The sequence below is a fragment of the Nicotiana attenuata genome, unplaced genomic scaffold (assembly GCF_001879085.1).
Source record: "Nicotiana attenuata strain UT unplaced genomic scaffold, NIATTr2, whole genome shotgun sequence".
NCBI classification, from domain to species: Eukaryota; Viridiplantae; Streptophyta; class Magnoliopsida; order Solanales; family Solanaceae; genus Nicotiana; species Nicotiana attenuata.
Genome location: NW_017672253.1, coordinates 27979 through 43393, shown reverse-complemented (window position 1 = coordinate 43393; position 15415 = coordinate 27979). Strand labels below are relative to the sequence as shown.

Sequence of the window (15415 nt, the reverse complement as noted above, 5' to 3'; positions counted from 1 at the left end):
CGAATCCTAATACCGAATGTCCCGGCAAACCAAAATAGCAGAAATGAACTTAGGGAAAGCAGTTAATGGGGGATTGGGGCGTAAATTCCAAAAACGACCGGCCGGGTCGTTACAGGTACATGTGAGGCTTGTCGGCCGTCGTAATTGATGTTATTCAGAAGTATTCTACTGTTATGTCCTATCATGTGTAGGCGGGTCCCGGAAGGGCTATGGTGGCTTAAGACCACTACTTAGAGATTTGGCGTATTCTACGGTTATGAGAATTCACCTGTGTGTCGCAATGGTTCTCCTGAAGTGAGTTAAGTGAACAGTTTTTATATGATGAAGTGTTAAATTATTAGTGGTTCCGGAGTTATGATAAAAATCGTGTCCGATCGTATTTTGGCGTGTTAGGCGCAGTGAGTGGTATGGAATTTGAAGTAAGGATCAAGGTTACGGTTCGGTGTTGACGAGAATGTCACGAGCTCGGATGAGCAGGGAAGTAGTTTCGATGTTTAAAGTAAGTTGGTATGTCTTCAGCGTCACCTGAGATCGGTGTTGGTGGAATAAAGGGCTTTGCATCCCGGTTAAGAATTCTTGATCGCTTTTAGCGTTAGCGCGGCCGGTGAGTTGGATGTACAGATCTGTTATCTGCTACGGAAAGTTTTGGGAGCGTGCCCACGAAAAGGTCGTATTAGTGTGTCATGTAGTCACTTGATCGGTTGAAGGGTTAAATCAAGTATGAAATTGTAGTGATGTCGTTAAATTAAGAATTTATGCCTGGAGGGCACACGGTTATTTGGGTTGTGGACTGTGGAGGATTACTATGGTTATGATGGTTGTCCTTATGCGTTATGAGGAGCATGGGAGTATATATGGACCTCTGAAAGGTTATTAGCCTAGTTCGGTGCGATCAGAACCATCTTGAGAGCTGTGGAGGGATTGAAATGTGAATACGGGCTCTATATCATGCCAAATGTGTCCATTTCAGTAATTCGCTCCTTATGGAAGGGCGGTCAGGGTGTTATTCCGTCGTCAGTTATTTCATGCAATAATATATTGCGCCTTGTGAGTTGTGAGATGGCTTGGGAAATTGCTTATGTGTCAAGGTTCCGCGTAGAGTGATGTTATATGAGCAAAATGTCTCTTAAGATTCAGATCGTATATCGCACCGCAGTTGTGCTCGAGTTTGTAGCTTATGGCACTATATGTCCCCTCAGGGATGGTATTATGCACTTAGCGTGCTTGTGACCGATATACGATATCTTGTTGTAATGAGCAAATTCAGCTCGACGTGTATCTCCTTATGTTAGTTTTATGTGCGGATCGGGTTGCACGCCGCAAAAGTGAGATGATAATTATAGTCCCCTATATTCTATTCTATGTGTTTTGTTTCTCCATTTTCTGAGAAAAATTTCATATTAGTTACGTGATTTGAGTAGTCCCTTCCAGAGTTCATTTTCCTTATGTGTCGCGCTCGAGATGGTTGCCTATTGGCACGTTGTGGCATCACATGAGACTTTTGGTCATGTCAGGGGTGACTTGTTGCCTGAGCAGTTAGTACAGGGTAAGATAAGGTTATTTGGTTCAGAAAGAGGTGATGGTTCTTGACAGGAGTATAGACCCAATGAATTGTTGGTTCGACAGTTGGTTATGAATTTCTACACACCTCTTCCGTCTTGGCGGTATTGTAAGAGCTAGAGCAAGACCTATGTAGGTCGTGAGGTGCAATGGGAGCATCAGATTAATGGAATTTCGATTTATTCGATCAGAGAATATTATTGTGGTCCTGTGAGTAAAGTGGTGCAAGACGTGAATTCAGCTAAGATACACAGTCATGTTTTGGTGCTGCGTGTAGTTATTGATACAGTGAGCGTATGTTGGGACAGGCCTGGCAGAGAATTCCGGATGACGGAATTGGGCTCCAAGGCTTATTTGCCTAAATGAAAGAGGTTATCTTTAGATTTGATCGAGCTGATATGCCCAACTAAGTTGTGGTAGCACGGGTAGGTGAACGAGGTATTAAGCAGTGATTCCAGACAACCCCAGCACAGTTCCTAGCACGTTCAAGGACGAACATATGTTTAAGTGGGAGATAATGTAATGACCCGATCGGTCATTTTGAGCCCTAGCACACCGTTCAGCAGTTCAAGGCCATGAGCAGCTTCAATTCAGGCATTACGACTTGTACGCATGGTCAGAATTGAATTTCGGGAAGTTCGGGGTTGATTCGGAAGGAGAATTTTCATTTCAGAAGCTTTAAGTTGAAAGAATCAACTAGGATTGGATTTTTGAGTAAACGACATCGGAATCGGGATTCGAAGGTTCTAATAGGTTCGTATGAGGATTTCGGACTTGGGCGGATGCCCGGATCGGGGTTTGGATGACCCGGGAGCGTTTTGGAGCCTATTTTGGAGGTTAGCATTTTGGAAGAAATTTCATAGGTTTGGGTTGCAGTGCATTTCAGTGTTACGGATGTCCGTTTGGGAATTCAAATCTGGGAGTAGCTTCCATGGTGATTCTGGAGTTGGGAGCGCGATCGGAAGTGAATTCGGATGTCCGTGGAGCATTTTGGAGTCATTTGGCTAAAGATAGAAATTTGAAGGTTTTTGACAAGTTTGACCTGAGGTGGACTTTTTGATATCGGGGTCGGAATCCGATTCCGGATGTTGGAGTAGGTCCGTAATGTCGAATATGACTTGTGCGCAAAATTTGAAGTCAATCGGACGTGATTTGATAGGTTTAAACATCGAAAGTAGAAGTTTGAGATTCTAAAGTTCATAAAGTTTGGATTGGAGGTCGATTCGTGGCTTTGGCATTGTTTGATACGATTTGAGGACTCGAGCAAGTCCGTAATATGTTTTGGGACTGGTTGGTATGATTGGATAGGGTCCCGGGGGCCTCGGGTGGATTCCGGATGGTTAACGGATCGAAAATGAAATTTTGAGAAGTGCTGAAGCTGCTGCTTTGTTCATAACCGCACCTGCGGTTGGTGGACCGCAGGTGCGAGACCGCAAATGCGGTCCTCCCATCGCATAAGCGGCCCAGGGCAGGTCAGGCCAGGAACCGCAGATGCGGCTCCCAAGCCGCAGAAGCGGCTCCACAGATGCGGCCTGGAGACCGCAGATGCGGTCCCAGCTCTTTGGCCCAATTTTGCAGATGCGGCCCATTTCTCGCAGATGCGCGACCGCAGATGCGGTCCCCTGACCGCAGATACGGAAATGCTGGAGGTAGTGAGGTTCTTTTAAATCGGGGGTTGGGTTTATTTCAACCCCATTTTCTTCCATTGGAGCCGATTTGGAGCAACTTTGAGGTGTCATTTTCACCACCAAGCATGAGGTAAGTAATTTATGTTAGTTTTGAGTTAAATACATTATTATATACGGATTTGGACATGGAAATTCGTAGAAAACTTGGGGTTTGAGGGAAAACCTAGAAAATTTATATTCTTGGAATTTGACAATAATTTTGTGTATGGAATTAAGAGAAAATCATATATTTGAGTTCATGGATTCATGGGTAAGCTTAATCTTCAAAAAAATTCGGAATCCGGGCACGTGGGCCCGAAGGCGTTTTTGTCAACCTTTCGACCGGGGTTAGGAATTGTTATAAATTGGACTAATATGAGTATTTTATCGTATATTAATGAATTTGCATAATCATTGGCTAGTTTTGGGAGTATTTAGCAACGATTCAAGTCTTCGGAAGGGCGTGGAATGCCGGTTATGGATCTTCGGAGCGAGGTGAGTCTCCTTTCTAACCTTGTAAGAGGGAATTGTCCCCATAGGTGAAATAATTGGTTGTGTGCTCCTATTTGTGAGGGTTACGTACGCACGAGGTGACGAGAGTCCGTGCGTAGCTACTAATATGTGTAAGTTCGGGTAGTTTAGGACATAAAAGGCATGCTATACTTGGAATATCTGGGATCTTATTGACAATTGAATTTCTTAAATCCCATCGAATTGGTAAATGAATTTCTAAGAATATTAAACTCCATTTTCTTGAATTGTTAAAAGAGAATTTGGCTTTTCCTTGGATAATTGTTCCCTGATAAATTCAGGATTGACTGATTGTCGTGTTTATTTATATTTGACCGCTCGCATGTATGATTCGCGAGCGGGGTAATAGATGCATCTATGGTTCGGGCCACTCGACCCTCGGCAGTGCACATTTTAAATATTGTTGGATCGGGCCGTACGACCTCGGCATGAGTTGCACATGCTTGTATTGCTTGCTTTGATATTTGTTGATACTAATATCTGTTCTCCCGACTTGAGAAAATTTGTTAATTAATGGATTATGAATCCAGAGACTTTTAATAAAAAGGAACTTTTACCTGTTTAGTATTTACTTGAATCTACTGTAGTTCTTAATAAATCTGTGAGTCATTGCATCAATAATAATATTACTGGACCTTTAGTAAGTGTCGAAGTTGCCATCTTGTCTCTACTTCTTCGAGATTAGGCGGGATACTTACGGAGTACACGTTGTTTTTATACTCATATTACACTTCTGTGCATTTCTGTTGCACAGGCACATGCGCCACTAATGGCTTAGCAGGCGTAGCAGCATGGTTGACACGCAGACTAGGTGAGCTGTATTTCCTCGAGGCGACCCGCAGCTAGTATAGTCTTCTCAAGATTCTATTTATTTTCTGTCCAATTGTATTCCGGACAGCTGTTGTACTTTATTCGATTTTTCTTAGAAATTGCTCATGCACTTGTCACACCGGGTTCTGGGATGGTTACGAAGTATTTTGTATTAATTGCTTATTATTTAATTTGACTTGTAGCAATTATCTTCTTAAATTGGTAAATTTGAAGAAAGGTCATAGTTTTCAAGAGTATTAAAATGAGAATTTAATTAAGTATTTTGGGTTGGCTTGCCTGACAGTGGTGTCCGGCGCCATCACGACCTTTAGTGGAATTTGGGTCGTGACAATACTTCCTAATTCTTAATAATTTACTAAGTATATTTTACATATTTGTATCCATAACATTTGTTATATTTTTTCTAGCCTCAAGATTTTTAAAATAAAATATAATTATTATCCTTAATATAATTTAGCATATTTATTTATTGTAATTATATCTTTATTATTATTTTAGTTACTTAATCAATATCATATTATTATTTAATGCTAATGCATCGTAATAATTAATACAAGCATTATTTGGCAATTATAATTTATTTCTCTATTTCCTATTCTATATAGATGCATACATACTAAATGTTAATTTTTATAGCAATATAATGTAATAAATTTTATTATAAATTATTATAATTATGGAAGTATAATAATATTTATCTAAGAGAAAGGGACGTTTAAATGCAAATTCGGTCATCTTAGCAAAGTCCAATTGTTATTCAAAGAGAGCTTTTATTTTTAAAAATACATATTCAAGATTTCTTGACCCAAAAGAAGAAAAATCAGATCAAAACAAGCCCATAAAATAGCCCATATCCGCCAGCCCATCTGCCTAACTCTTTCTTCTACATGGACTCCACATAAGCGCCACATGAGCCTCCATATCAACGCCACATAGGCACCAACGGTCCAAATCCCTTGACCAACACACGCCTAGCACATTCTCTCCTCATCCCTTCACACTTTGACTCCATACGTTGCCACATGGATTCATCAGATCTAGTCCATTTTAAATTAATGGTCAAGATCATTTCTTCTATCTTCTAGAGAACTCCAAATAAATGCTTGCTTTATTTATTTTATTATACCTTATTTACTTATATCGGGATTAATCTCAACCATTAGATGCATCTAATCCAACGGTTGGATTTCTTTCTAATATTAAAATCAAATTTAACTAGGGTTCCATCTCTTTCCGTCTTTCAAAGAAAAACAGCATTTCTTTTCTCTGCCATGGCAAAAGAACTTTGGCTCCTTCTATTTTCTTAGAAAATTTTACTCCCACATCTTATAATCAAAAATTTTTGTGGCCATTCCAAGGAAATTTTCTGCAAACTCAAAGCAATTTGATTGAAGAGTTCAAATTCATTTGCCATTTACAATGAAGTTGACAAAGGTAAAAAAGGATTTTCTTTTTGTTTCCTCCAAGATTTCACAATTTTGGCAACCGAATCTCTGCTCCCTCTGCCGATATCTTCTTTGTTTTCTTACTACACGCGATTTGAAATGGTTCTTTAGCAATTTGAAATCCGAATCCTTCAAGAATCCCGCCCAAATTAACACTAGAAAAGCCCTAATAATTCTTCTATAAATACCTATGTTTGGTAATAATTTAGAGTAACTTTTGGAGTCATCTTCAAACAATTTTATTCTTCTAAATACTCTTAAATTCTTAGTTGTGTCGCCTCTGTTACACCTTGCTATAACAGAGGAATTTTTCTATGCACTTTGTTTTCCGGAAATTATAAAGTTTGCGGTTGTAAGCTCAAGTTCTAGTTCGAAGCCAGAGTCTATAGATCTATTCGACGCGCCCAAGTTCGCTGCATCGCAAAAGGTCAGTGCTGAAATTTTTGTTCTCGCTTTGTCTTTGAAGATTTAAAATGGTTGTACATTCTTTTGTATGAGTTTTAATGGTTGCTTGTTAAAATCGTGAATTTTCTGTAGAAGCCATGAAGTTATAGGTATTTGGTTAAATCGAAATAAGAGTTCAATTAAGCGTGAATAGGCTTCTGCAATTAACTCATTAGTAATTGATGAAATGGCTTTTTATTTTTTAGTATATTACAATTCCCTACTTTCTTCTGTCAAAATGTTGCACTTCACTCCATATATTTAAAGTTACGGTGTCTGCACTCTCATTTTCAAAATATATCCCAAGTTTTATGTTTTAGTGTAAATACCATAGAAAACATATTGTTAGGAATTAATTATTTGGTTGTTTAGATTGAATGTTTTCATATTTAGTAATAAGTTTTAAAAGTGGTTTGCTTCACAGAGTTTGTTTCTAAAAATAATAAGATTTAAGACCTTTTATATAGATACTACATGTATAGAAGCCACTGCCTTAAGATGAACATTTGAAGAATACTCCATATTTAAAATATTTCTTCTTTTGTGAGTAAAGAACTATATTTATAGCTATAGATTTATGCTATGTGTATGAAAAGAATTTAATAAACTATCTTGACCATTTTAAACCAGTGAATATCTAAAGTTATTTTGCTAGATAGCTCTGTATTTATGTTTGCTTCAGTAGTTAAGTTTTTCTAGCTGAAAATAACATAGATTTATTATAAAGTTAGGACTAGTTAATGCTTAAACAGTGCATTGTAGACTGAAATTGTACTCTCAGATGGTAGAAAAAATAATATTTAGGAAGGCTAAAATATCACGTGCAAAGGACTTGAAGTTTATTGAAACCACCTGCCATTATTAAAAATTCTTGTATGTGCGCTTAAGAGAAGTTTGTTCTTAACTAAGTGCAAAAATTTGACATTTATGAACCTTTCAAATGATTTCCCTTTTTATTACTGTTACTATGGAGTGTGCCATTAGAATACTTTAGTATTTGGTCCTAATACTTGAAATAAAGTAGGAAAGCATGTGTTATTGTGCGTTAAATGATACCATACGTATTATTTGTCTTAGAAAAGTCTGCTGCTACTTCGTCATTCTTTTTTTTTTAAAAGAGCATGCTACAAGGACTTTAATATCTAATTTTATGACTTAATATGGAAGTTGAAAATCATGTTTTTCTGAGTATGAAGGATTATGTTGCTTGTTAATTTTTTTTAAAAAAAATTTGTCTTAGTAGAGTTCATAATCTTGCTGTAAATTTTGTCCAAGTCCATTTCCAACTTCTCTCTTTCTAATTTATTGCTTTTCTCTTTCTTTGTTTGGCATATGCATGTGAGCACGTAATTTTTGCCACGCTTAAATTACTCGTATAGAATTCATTTGAATTAGAATTTTTCTTTTAGTATTTGAATTTTTAGGAATTAATTGCATGATTTTGTGTTTTGTTTGCATTTTGTGTGCATTTTTAGGTGTCATAAAAAATGAGAATTACAAAAATAGCATACTTGCATTTAGGACCTAATTCTAGATTTTTACATTAATTAAACATCATTGGAAATAAAAGAAAAATAACAAAATAGTCTTTTTACAATCTTAAACTTTGCATTTTTACATTTTTGATTTAGTTTTCTCTTAAATTAGGAATTAGTTAATTAGTGGATTTAATTTGGGTCTTTTATTTTACACAATAAAATCAGAAAATTCAAAAAAAAAATAATAAATAACATATATGTAAGTAAAATACACAAAAAAAAAGGGATTAAATGAGAAGGCTGGCCATGTTTGGGCCATTTTAACGAATATCCTAGCCCAATACCCTTGAAACCCAACCAAATCGGACCAAATGCCTAGCCCAACAACCCCAGACCCGGCCTGCCCCCCTTTATTTCTAAACGGCGTCGTTTGGCGCCGAGAAATCTGAGCCGTCCATATACCCTAATCCAACGGCCATGGTTCAATCGTGACAATTAAATAAAACTGTATGAAATATTTGAAACCCTAGAGACCAAAGATCCCCTTCCTCGTACCTCCGCCTCGCCGCCACCCTCCGCCGTCGCCGCCGGCCGAAAATCGTCTCCGCCGGCGGCGATCACCCAATGGCCACCAAAAATACACCCCTACTTCCCTTCATCCTCCTCATTACGAATCCAAGCCTAGTTTCCCTCAAATCCCCCTCGAATCCTTCGAATAAGAGAAACCCTAGCGCCGCCTCCGCCGTGTACGGCGCCGCTGCCTCCCAAACCTCCCCAAAATCACACCCCAGACTCTCCTCACTTCCCTCTTCCCAAATCCTTACTCATCCTCCTTCAAACACCCCTGGAGCACTTCAAATTTCCAATCGAAATCGGGTCAATGCCGGAATCTGAGTCAAAATATTTTCCTGGGCCGGTAATGGGTCAAAACCCATGCTAATCGACTATTCTATGTAAGAATGAGAGATTGGCATGGATTTTGACTCATTTTGAGGTCCATCAGTCTATGCAAAGTCATTCCAGGTTCAATCTCATTAGGTATTTTTCTTTGTTTCTCGTTTTTTGTTCTTTTCTTTTCTATTCATTTTTCTTTTGTTCATACTCGTCTCCTTCTCTCGTCATGTCCCAGAATGCTTACCTTCATCATTTTATTTACTTTTGTGCTTGATTTAGGGTTCTGATTTTTATATTACAGTCATGTAGTTTAATCTTGTTCTTATTGTATGCTTGATTGTTTGTTTGATTGTGGTCACATAATTCTATGTTCGTTTCATTGTTTTACATGATTCTGCTTTTTTAAGTTGTTTAATTCTTAACTTTGGCTTGATTGATATTAGAACTAATTCTGGTTGTTCAGGTTCAATTTATAGTTGATTTTGATTTTAATACCTAAAATAGGATAATTAGACTCTTAGTTCAATTTTAGGTCTTCTTTTAGTATAATTGGAATTGTTCGGATATAGTAGTTTAATCCAGCATGTGTTTTGTTAAACCATAGTCAGTCTTGACCAAGGTAATAGGGTCAGGGTTAGTGTGATATGGGTTAGTGATTTGAAAAATAGTTCAAGGGTATTTTAAGTATTTTAAAGTAGAAATAGAATTCCCTAGAACCTTCTAGATGGGGTTTTAATTTGAAATGCGGAAAGTTAGTAGTGTTACTTGGCCAACAAGGCATAAAATGAGGGGTTTAAGTAGTTAAAATTTGAAAATTAATAAGGGACTAAGGTGTAAAGGAAAAATTTGAAAGTTGCCCTAATGTTTGCCTATAAAAGGCATGTATTCTGCCTTCATTCACAAGTTTTGACACCTCTGAAAATTACCAAAAGACTTTCAGCTCTTAATTTCCCCCCCAAAAAACATCTCTGCAGATCTGATTCTCAAATTTGAATTTCAAATTCAAAAAAAAAATCAAAAAAATCTGAATTCTGTAGTTTAAATTTTCTTCTAGATCTTAATTCCTGCAAAAAATCAAAAAAAAAAAAAACCACACAAAAATCCAGTAAAAATCCAAAAACACTGTTACATTGCTTTGTTTGAAGTTAGTTTTGAGTTCTAGTCCAATTTTGCATAAATTTGAGGTCAAACGAGTGTGTTCTGGGTTGTTTCTATTTGCTGAAGTTCAAAAATAATCTCCTGGGTTTAATTTCAAATCATTTTGGTTTATTCAAGTCTGTTTTGTGGATTATTGGAACCGTGTTTTCACATTTCGATTCCGGACTGATTCTGGTATTTGCTGGACTGTATATGAGCTGCCGCTTTGCTATTTGCTACTGATTCTCCTTCATCTTATTGTACTTTGATTCCAGGTACATGTTCTGAAACTCGTGTAGATTACCAGCTGAAAAAAATGAAATGAAGTTGCAATCTCATTTGTTGCTAATTGTTCTGATGGTTCTGTTGTAGTGTTAAAGTAGTTTTTTTTTCATTTTGCAATTACTACATTTCTGAACTGTGTACTGTATAATCAGGACTGTTGAAAACTGATTTGGACTGTCATAAGACTAGTGGTTTGTGTTGGATTGTAAATTAGTCATTAGCTTAGTATGTTTCGTTTGGTGATTAGTTTAGATTTTGATTTTACGCAACAACATTCCAGATTTCCGTTCGTGATTAATAATCCGTTGAATTAGATTTGGAAAGCATAAGTGTAAAAGCTGAATTTGACTTGGACAGCATGCCTGTTAGTATAAAAATAGTGTGTATACCCATATTAGTCAGTCATTATTGTTTTGATATAATTTGGCCAATCCGTTTGTGTAATAGGCTCAAGTCAAAAGAAAAAGACTCAGATTATTACTTACATAGTGTTTCATGTTAATTGATGATTTAGGTAAAGAAACAATTAGCTATAGTACAAAAATGATGTGTTAAACTATTGCAACCTTAAGTAATTAAACAAGAGTTTGCATATTCCTCTACGGTAGTTTCAGCTTTAATTGGGCCTGTTACAGGCCAGGGTTCTCAAACCTGTTGAATTAACAAACACTGGGAGATTGGGCTGGGCAAAAACAATTCAGGAAGCCTAATTTTCCTTTGAGTCGGTTAGCTGCTGGCAGTCTATTCAGGCCAAGGCTGTAAGAGACAAAAAATAAAGCAAATCTGGGCCTAGTGTCATAATAAGAAGCCCAAAGCTGGCCCAGTTTCAACATAAGCTGTATTTTCCCTCTTCTTGGGCCAAACTTCCAAGGCCCAAAATCGTTGGAAGCTAAAAATCCATTAAAATTACATTAGGAATATGGGGGATTAATTTGCAATATAAATTTAGGTTTTCGAGTTAGGTAGCGGGTTCAAATTAAGAGGGTCCTCCCTTTTGTTTGAATTCGGACTTAAACTCGAGGCCCGAATTTATAAATGCAAATTAATTAGGCCCTTTTTAGAGACAAAAAATAAATAAAAAATCGTAGTTTGCTTTAGGCTGGCCTTTAAATAAAAGCGAGATGAGCCTCGCCAAACAAAAATGCATAAATTGCGGGGCCCTCATTGAATGCGTAACTAAAATACTTAGCCGCTTTAGGCGCGCTTTTAATAATTTTACCTTCCTAAATACGGGTGTGCATTTCATGCAACCCAAATCCAAATCCCAAAACGTTGAATAAGAATATGTCGAGGATCCGAGTGCATTTCATGTGACGTGATCCAAAAATATTTTCTTAAACGACGTTCACTTTCCTAAAAATCAACTAAAGGCGGTAAATAATCTTAAAATTGCACTATAAGATGACATGTATTAAAATTAGATTGTTAGTCAATTATAATAATTTAAGTGACCGTGCTAGAACCACGGGATCCGGGGGTGCCTAACACCTTCCCTCGGGTCAACAGAATTCCTTATTCAGAATTTCTAGTTCGCAGACTCCAATTGGGAAGTCGACAATTTTCCTCGATTTGGGACTTAAGTTAAACCGGTGACTTGGGACACCAAAAGCCAATCCTTTCCCAAGTGGCGACTCTAAAAATAAATAAATAATTCCATTTCGAATAATGTCACTTTAAATGGAAAAACTCCCTTATACATTATCCTTCGGGGTAGGTGTGTAAAAAGGAGGTGTGACAGCTCTGGCGACTCTGCTGGGGATACGAACCCAGAACTTCAGTTCAGGGTTCAAGAATTTGAGCTTAGTATAATTGTTATACTTGGCTTTATCTGATTTTTCTACATGTTCCATGCTATATGTGCTAAATGTTTTACCGCTTTGATATTTGTTGAACTGTATATATAAACTGTCGCGAATCCCTTCCTCTTTCTGAGTCTCTACATCATGGAGAAGGGTGCACTTCGTGTAGCTTCTCTTCTGTTTAGAGTCTTTCCCAATTTAGAACGAGGTTTGGATAAGTTGCTAAGCCGGCGGAGCTTCTGTATCCCCGGTACACTGCCTCCCCCTCGGCTCGAGTTGTCCGCTCGGGTAAGCCAGGTCTAGACCAATAAACCTAGGGTTTAAACCTAGAAGAACAATAACTCATGCCGGATCCCTAGTAGGATGTTTGTTTGCATCATGTGCATTTGACTTAGGGGACTCAACACAGGGGTTGGGTCCGTCTAGGACAGGTGACCTGAAATAAATTGACCATCCCGATGCATCTTACGTGCTAATTGCGCATTTATTTGCTCGGTTTCGCATGTTGACCGACTTGTCTAAATGAGTGGATTATGAAAATAAACATTGTTAGGACTAAGTAAGGGTGACCATTTGTTTTGAAAAAACCCCAATGCCCAAATAGTACCGAAATGCTGCCGGATTTTTGTAAAATGGAAAAAGGAAAATAGTTGGAAAAATAAAAAGAAAAGTGTTGAAAATAGTTTTGATTTTGGCAAATCTGCCCGAACTACGCTGGTTTGATTCTCACCAGATGTGAGATACGTAGGCAACCCTCATCGGGTCCAACCTCCCTTTTTGCAAAAATAGACAAAAAAATGTCAAATTTTAATTTTGCGTCATAAATAAGTCGGGTGATGCCATTCTTGTCTAAAATAAGACGAATGTCCCCAAAAGGACGCCGGAAGGCCGTTTTTGCAAGAACAGCCACCCTGAGTCATTTTTTTAAATGGTTTGCAGGCACAGCCTTAAAATCTTCCCCCAGAAGTGTTGAAAGGCCGTATTTGCAAATCCAAGTCCTGTTTCCTAAATAAAGAATTTTTGCAAAATAAATCATTAAAGTCCCCTAAATAAATGTGCAGGATGAATTCAAGCAACATCGAAACCTTCTCAGTCCTGAGCGACATCCCTTTGAAACTCCATATGTGGTGGCATGACTTGGGAAAAGGAAGCAGAGATACTGTGGTCAAAAGTTTGGCGGTCTCGTAGATTTATTGAAAATCAAACCAAGGAAGGATATCATTGAGGCACTAATACCATTTTGGGACCCGACCCGTAATGTATTCCGGTTTTCAGATTTTGAACTCACACCTACATTAGAAGAGATCGCCGGATACGCAGGTCTCAACGGGAACCTCCGAGGTAGATACCCATTGGCCCCACGACCGGTAACCCTCCATAGGTTCTTGGATTTGTTGAACATTAGCCGAGATAATCAAGACCCGCACCTGGCGAAAGGGTGTTGTACATTGCATTTCTTATATCACCGGTATGGTAACCCCAAAGGTTTCGAGGAACCCAACACAGGATTAACACATGCTGGAAATAAAGACAAATGGGAAGCCTGACGGGGATTAGCCTTCATGGTAGCCTTTTTGAGAATGGTAATCTGTCCAAGAAAAGATGGTCACATAGACCTTGGCCTAGTAGGGATGCTAGATGTTGCCATGAAAAAACCTACTAGCACAGTGGTTCCTCTGATTGTAGCAGAAATGTACCGAGCTCTGACCAAATGTCGGGAAGGGGAGACATTATTTCAAGGTTGCAATTTGCTCTTGCAATTGTGGATACAGGAACACCTCTGTCACCGCACAGGCTATATGAACTACGGTTTAACCGGATTGAGTTGTATTGCAGAATTCGAGACCCGGGTGACAAGTATTGAGTTCCCTGAGGGTACTGAGGCCTGGTCATCATGTTTAAGATCCCTCACTGCAGAGAAAGTTGAATGGGCTTATGGATGGCTTCCTGCTACTGAAGCTATATACACATCAGCAGAGGTCTCTTATATTATTTTGATGGGTATTCGAAGCATTCAACCCTATGCTCCTTACCGAGTTTTACGACAATTTGGAAGATTCCAGACGGTGCACAACGATGAAGACCTGAGGGGGCAAGTCATTGAGTTAGGCCCGAAAGTTGCATTCCCTGAAGGCCGAATCCGAAAGATATGGAATGAGTGCAGGTACCTTGAGCCTAAAACTATAGTACAAGACCGAGCCAGAGGTGAGGTAGATCCCAAATACTTGGTCTGGTTTGGTAAAAGATTTCAAATTCCTGATAGACCCGCCAAAAGGCCACATGTACAACAATTCACTAACGAGGCTCAGGTGCAATGGGATTGGTTAGCCAAAGAAAAGGAGTACAGGGCCCGAATAGGAGCATTGGAAAAACAGGTTCAGGAGCTCCGGTTTGAAAACACCTTGCAATCCGCAGCTGATGAAAGTGATAAAAAGAAATTGGCCCAGGAGAATGAAGCTCTCAAGGCCCAAATTCAGCAAATGAAAATAGATGCCAGGAATCGAGAAAGAAGTCTATCCGACGAAAGATTGATAAAAGGGTTAAAGAAGCAAGTCCTGGACTGTCAGGAAGAATTTGGAAAATCTGAGGGAAACATGGCAAGACTTCGGGCACAATGCGCATGGAAGACTGAGGAAAGAGCCCAGTTTGTACAACAAATGAAGAGAAATTATGAGGGAACCATTGCTAACATGAAGAGAAAAATGAATACTCTTGAAGAAAAGGCAGCTCGCCGGGACAAAGAATTTCAGGCCGAGAGGGAACAATGCTATGGGTTAATCGCTGAGATGGAAAAGGAAATAAAATTGTTACAAGACCTTCACTTCCAGGATTCTCAGGTGCTAGAGGCTCGCACCCAACAGATAAGTCGGCTACTCCAAGAGAAGGGCCAAATCAGGGAAAGAATCAGAAACATTGCCAACTATATTGTCATGAAGTGTCAGGCCGGTGAGCAGATGGGTCGTACCACGTTTGCCTCAGTGATGATATTTGTTCGCCAGGTCATGAATGAGCTGGATCAGTTGCAAAAGGGTCTTGCACGCAGGCCCGCGGCGATGCCGAGTGATGCCCCGCAGGCCCCAGGATTTGAAGCTTTGATGTATTCTTAGATAATCGAGTTTGTAGTTTTGCTTTTGAGTCTGGTTTTTGTACTTTCCTTTTCCGCGAAAAGAAAAACAAATAGTCTAGTAGCTTTGTAATCGCAGTTGTTATTAATGAAAATTTGAAAATTCCCAAAAACTGTTTCTTTATTTCTTGCACTTATGTTTGCATTTATTTGCAAGAACTACGCTTGGTCTGATTCATGCGGGGTCATGATACGTAGGCAATCTCCATAGGATTCGACC

General features: G+C 38.6%; 1 long non-coding RNA gene across 1 annotated transcript; it reads left to right on the top strand.

Moving 5' to 3' along the window:
- Positions 1-5813: 5813 nt before the first annotated feature.
- Positions 5814-10570, top strand: LOC109212472. The gene is made up of 3 exons (XR_002065860.1): positions 5814-6023; positions 6378-6461; positions 10263-10570. It is a non-coding gene; the product is annotated as an uncharacterized LOC109212472 (long non-coding RNA).
- Positions 10571-15415: the final 4845 nt, after the last annotated feature.